Genomic DNA, 6,723 nt, shown 5'->3' with positions numbered 1-6,723 from the left:
TTAAAATCAGACGTTTTGTCCCTGAACCTGAATCATGAATGTCAATGTTTGATTTGTTTTTCACTCTGAGCTTCAGTTTCCCTTTCTGTCACATGTGACCTTGCTGTAGTTTATCTGATAGAAAATGGCAGGAGGCCAGTAGTGTGTGCGTTTGTGTGTGTGCGTGTGTGTGTGTGTGTGTGTGTGTGTGTGTGTGCTGACTCATGTTGTTGACCTACTCTTCTTACTGGAATCGTCTGTTCTGATGAACTTTTATCTTCTTTTCTGCTTTCACACCAGGTTCTTTACAGTTTGTCATCTCCTCTGTCCGCTGTCTCATCGTCTCAGTTCGTTCTTCTTCTGCTGCTGCACATCTCATCTGCACTTCAGTGGATCATTAGTTTACCATCTGTGTTTTCTGCCCTGTTAGCAGCACAGACATCGGTGATGTCAGTCTGCTGCTCTCAGATTTACATGAAATCAGTTTCATTGTTCCCAGAGGATGAATCCTAACAATCCTGCTGACCCCTGATCTTTCTTTTCCTTACAGCGAACGTCAGGATGAAATGAAGAAGAAATGTCAAAATATACTGAGCAGATAACAATGCAGTTTACTCATCAGAAAACAACGATCTCCTTACCTTTGAAAAACAAGTGAAAACATGTGCAACCAACACTTGTGCAAGTAAAATAACTTGCACGTGATAAAATGTTCCTGTTTGAGTACAGTTAATTTACTTTTACACACCACATGTTTTTATTGTTTCACCGTCCCGGCCCCAGTTACCCCTCAGAGATTATTGGACTGATCTCAGGTCTGATCAGAGTCCAGGTTTCATTCTGCAGAGTCACTGTCAGTACAGAGGAAGTCCCAGCATGTTCTGTGTATGTGCAATCATCATCATCATCATCATCATCATCATCATCATCATCATCATCATCATTTTCATCATCAGCAGCAGCAGTGGTGCTATTTCCTGTTTCCATGTTCCTGGTGAGACGATGCAGAGTGTTGCTTGGTATCACCTCGACACATTTCTGAGGGAGCGAGGGAGGGAGAGAGGAGGGGTGAGGAGGGAGGAGGAATACAAAGTGATTCTCAGAGGAGTCACATGAAGAGAAAAGTCTTCCCCTGCAGCAGCTTCTAATTTTCCAGTGAATGCTGAAAGAGCTCCACCCTGCTGCACTCTGATCTGAGGTCATTCTATCAGGATTTCTCATGAACTTCACCACACACACACACACACACACACACACACACACGAACACACACACACATTCTCTCTCTCTCTCCCTCTCTCTCCCTCCCTCTCTGCTGCTGCAGGGTGTCAAGCAGCTGACTGAACCTGAGAACATTTTCAGGAACCTTTTTAGGAATTCATGAATTCTTGTGTTTCAACCAGAGTAACAGGGAGTTACTGACCTGGCTCTGAGATACATGGAAGTAACTGAAACAAAAGAATTTTATTCAACAGAAACAAAAGTTTCTACTTACCTAAGATAACAAAAATGGTAATTTCATCAAATAAGGCTGTCAGGTGGAACTACTTAAAAAAGGTCAGACAATAGAAAACTAGAACATCTTTAGAAACAGAATCTTCATCTTTTTAAGTTCCCTTCAGTATCACAGTGATCCAGTGACAGTTGTCTGAACATCATGGTACACTGCAGACAGCAGCTGATGGAGCTGCTGTTAATGAGACAGTCTGACTACATAGAAACAGATACAGGCTGAAAACACTGAGCTGTGGACCTGAAGAGAAACATGGATGAAACATTATCACATGATTTATTTTAGTTCAGGATTTGCAGGATTTATTCAAAATCCAGGTCTTTAATGTCTCTCCTGTGTCTCTCCTGAAGAGTGACCTGTCAGACAGGAAGTCAAACATCACCTGGACAAGCTGCTGACTCTGCACTTCCTCCTGCACCAGCATCATAGACAAACCATGACAAACCCTGGGAAAACATGTTTTCTCATGAAGATTTCTCAGATTGAGGCAGAGGATTATAAAGAGTTTCTGTTCAGGCTGTGAGTTGTGGTTAAAACCAGAAACCAGAGAGCAGCAGGATCTCACAACGCCTTCGTCCTCCCCGTCAACCGAGGAGAGAAACTTCAGAGGGGAAATCCCGCCCACCCGCCCTCTGTGGGAAAGTAAAGATCATGTGACTTCAGCGGCGTCATCGCCTCGACTCCATGATGCCCTGTCACTGTGGAGGTGATGCAGCATCTGAACATTTAAACCAACAGCAGGTTCTTAAACCAGAGCTGATGCAGGTGTCAGATCCAGGATCACGTGTTTATTGTATATGATTCAGTTTTACTGTCAACAACCTGCAAAGAACAAATATTCAAGTTGTCAAAGTGTAGAACATCAGCTGATTTACTCTGTCAGCAACAGAACAGCAGGTTGTAGCATCAGATCCTTCTCTGGGTAAATATTCACATCAACACGATTTATATTCGTGCTCTGAGCAGATCTTCATCCTCCTCCTCCTCCTCCTCCTCTTCCTCTCTGTTGTATTGATGTGACTCCCACAGACTCCCCCTCTTAGCCGCAGAGTGTGTGTGAGTGTGTGTGTGTGCGTGTGCATATGTGTGTGTGTGAGTAACTCAGCTTTATACAGTGTAACATCATACAGTATGAAACCTATACCACACACACACAGTATGACTGACCTTTGCAGGGTGACATCAGACTGAGTCATCAGCGTTAGATAACGGAGCAGTAGGAGGGGTGGGGAGTTGGGGGGGGGTGATCATGACCATGATGATGACAGTAATGATGCTGATGATGATGATGGTGGTGTTGCTTGATGGGAGAAAAACATGACCCTCTGGCTGTGTTTACACTCAGAGCTGTGGAGATAAAAATTAACTATTGTTAGTTATAAGTTGACTCCTCCTCTGTGCATGACGACAACAACAACAACAACAACAACAACAACAGAACTACTGGATGATGTTTCCATATATTTCTAAAGAGGAATGTCTCTGAGATCGTGCACACAGACACAGTGTGCACAGACCTGCAGAGCAACAGGAGGAGGCTACAGCAGCTCAGTGACCACACCCACTGTTACATACAGAAAACAAGCAGCTCTGGTGTCAACCACAGTAATCAATCAATCAATCAATCAATCAATCAATCAATCAATCAATCAATCAATCAATCAATCAATCAATCAATCAGTCAATCAATCAATCAATCAATCAATCAATCAATCAGATTTTCTTGTAAAGCACTCTTCATACAATAATAAATGACATAGTAATAAATTAAAACAATAAAAATAAGACAATAATAACTGAGGAAGACTGGAAAACAAAGACAACGATAGAGAGATATATTAAAGCCAGTAAAACCAAAAATAAACTGAATAACCAGAATGAAAAGTAAGTTAAATGAAACATAGATACAGTAAAATAGTGCTGTGGCTGTAAACATGTTTATTTCTGCTGTAAAGTTGGACATTTTAACATGGGAGTCTATGGGGACTGACTCACTGTTGGAGCCAGACTCTAGTGGTCATTAGAGGAACTGCAGGTTTCAGCTCTGGAGGTTGATGCCATTTGTCACGTTTGTGTTGCTACAAGGAAGAAATGATTTAATTGGCAGCTGCAGAAGGGCCGGATCCTTTGATGTTCATGATAAAATTAAGGACAATTAAAGCTGAAAGAGAACATCCAAAAAACAGAGTGATCCAGGTCACATTCTGACACACAGGTAACACACACACACACCTGAGCTCAGGTTAGAGGATAAATGATGCCTTCAGGACCATCAGGATCAGCACCCTCAGGATCAGGACCATCAGGATCATCAGGAACAGACAAACAGATTCATGTGTGAAGCAAACAGGGCTGGGATAAATGTGCAAATTTAATGTTGTTAGTAGATGCACGTCACAGAAAGGTCAGAGCTAACAGACCTCATTCTCAAAAGTAAAAATCCAGTGTTTTAAACTGAAGCAACAGCCATGATTTGTAATCAGGTTTTTGTAAGAAAACAGAGAGAACCTGACAGAACCACAATCTTTGTCCAGACCAAATCCAGGTCCAGGTGCTGGTTTCAGGCTGTAATTCTGTCATCTCTCCTGATCTGTTGTGTTTACTTCTTTTCAAACAGCTGCAGGATGAACGTCGTTACGGCACAAACTCAAACTGTGTCTCTGTACGTGTGGATGTAAAACAGCAACCTCAAAACCTGCAGTTCCTCTAATGACCACTAGAGTCTGGCTCCAGCAGTGAGTCAATCCCCAGAGACTCCCATGTTAAAATGTTTCATGACAACTGTATATACAACTCACCTGTTTACATTTTATTAAGGCTTAAAGTTATGGAGGATTGAGGGCGTGGCCTCTTTGAGTGACAGGTGGGTCTCTGCTCCACACATGCCCCACCTTTGACCATTTTTGGATTAGCTGGGAGTTAGGGGCGGAGTCAGACACTGCCAAGATGGTGACAGTGAAGCAGCTCACTGTGAGCTTCAGAAACCTGTGGGTGACGTGACAGAGGCTACGTCCATCTTTATTTACAGTGTATGGTCACTGCCAGAGGAAAGGTCAAAGGTCTTGGAGCTCCTAGTTTTGGTTTTACAACACATTTACTGTCTGGCTCTCATCTGTTAAATAACATTGTTTACTGGCTAATCAGCCCGTTAACTTATAGTTTATTTTCAGTTCAGGTTAGCTAAGCGCTGTTTCCTGCGCTTACAAAGCGTTTCTTTCTTTTAACTTGTGTGTATGAATACAGAGAACTGGATGACGTCTTTACAATTCAATGACCTCATCATTTTTCCTCCAGTGCCACCTTCAGGACAAACAAAGCATTTCTAGCTCCACTGCTAGTAAATCATCTTGTTGTTTGTTCTGCAGATTCTCCACAAACACACAGATCTGATGGTTAGACACGGGACATCGTGAAGTGAACAGGAATGAGAAGGATGAAACACATGCTGCAAACTGTCCCTGTCCATGTGACCTGGACTCTGCTGAACCACTGAACCGGATTGACCTGCACTTCCAGTTTAGTGACATCATACCAGCAGCATCACATAAAACCAGCACCTTCACTATAGTTTCTATCTCTAGAATTAATCTGAATATGATACAGACATGGAAAATATCAATATATTTTAACCATTTTAACCGTTGTAGCAGCTGCATGTGGAGACAGTGACATTTTACTAAATTTTCTGTCAAAAATAAATACGAAATTCACTTAATGAACAGAAATCCAACATTCAGTAACCTGTAAACTCCAGAGACAGAGCTGCAGCAGCAGAGACTGGCTCTGAGTCCGACTTCAGTCACCACCCTGGTCTCTATTGATCACAATAAAATGACAAGACGTTCACTGGACTGAAGCTTCAGTGCATTTTTTTCTGTTGCATTTGAATTGTTGTTGTTTGTTGTTTATTTGTTGACTCTTCTTTTGTGTGATGCTAACCTGCTACAAAATGAAGAACAGCTGATGCAGTGATGTTGGGATCCTGAAAAAGAATCAGGAGACAGTGCAGACCAGAACACACCTGGAGCAGCTCTACCTGCAAACATTCACGTGGATTCGAGGATGAACTGATTAGATTTTGGTGGTCAAAGGTCAAATGTCAGTGTGACCTCTTTTCAGCAATTACTTAAAACTAAAAAGCAATTATGACAAAATATCAAACAAATAGTTCATATTTTATGACTGTGGATAAACAGGGATGAAACCTGAAACTAGTCTGAGTGGAGGAAGCAGACAACCACCAGGAGGTGATTCTAGTTAATGAAATAGAACTCTTTATCTATTCTTACACATTTGTTTCAGTCTTTTCAGAAAGTGTATTTATTTCCTAATAAATTCAACATGTTGAACCTCACTGGTTCCATTTGTTTCATCTCCATGTTCTCTGTGAACAAGTGTGAACTTGGTTTTGGTTTTTATTACCACTCTGCCCTTTTAATTTACAGCTGATCAGTTACTGATCAATCAGAGTATCAGCCCTCAGGTGATCAGTCAGTCTACTTTAATGTCAGGGTGTAGATGATGGTTCATCCTTACTGACTCACTGACTGTACAACTGCAGGTGAGGACACACCTGTGCACTTACAGTTTTATCTGTTGTCACCTTTGATCTATAAAATCCCAAAAAGTTTTACCTGTGAAGTTATTTCACCTGCGTCTGAACAGCTGACTGCACATGGAGCACATCACAGGAGGTGAATCAGGATCCTGTTCAACAGATATACTGTATATAGTCAGCAGCTGGAGGTGCTGCTGACACACCCTCACTCAGCTGCCTCCTGCAGGAAATACCAGTCATTTCTAATGGAGCAGCAGCTAAATATAGACCTGAGAGAGAGAGAGAGAGAAAGAGAGAGAGAGAGAGACTGTAGTCAGTGAGGTTTGGCTGCAGAGTGGCTGCTGGGCATCACCACCGTCTGAAGTGGTGGGTGTTTGTGTGTTTAGTCACTGAAGAGCTTCAAAGAGCTAAAAATTTATTTTATTTTCAGTCACATCTGCAGTAAAAGTTCAGATGATCCAGATGTGGTGTTTTGGACCAGATGTGGACCCTGTTGGACATTCAGGACAGTGTGTGTCCTCAGTGTCTCCATGTAAGGACACAAAGCTGCTGCTCACATAACTGGAGCTGTTGTGTGTCTCATTAAGGACATGCTCCACATTGTTTGCATTCTGTGGTGGGAGGAGGAGGAGGGGTCCAGACTGAGCACATTGATACATAGAGGACACCAAGA

Source organism: Seriola lalandi, unplaced genomic scaffold, assembly GCF_002814215.2.
Source record: "Seriola lalandi dorsalis isolate HSWRI2012SDOR001 ecotype SW California unplaced genomic scaffold, Sedor1 jcf7180002054885, whole genome shotgun sequence".
Taxonomy (NCBI): Eukaryota; Metazoa; Chordata; class Actinopteri; order Carangiformes; family Carangidae; genus Seriola; species Seriola lalandi.
Note: the sequence above shows the minus strand (reverse complement) of the source record.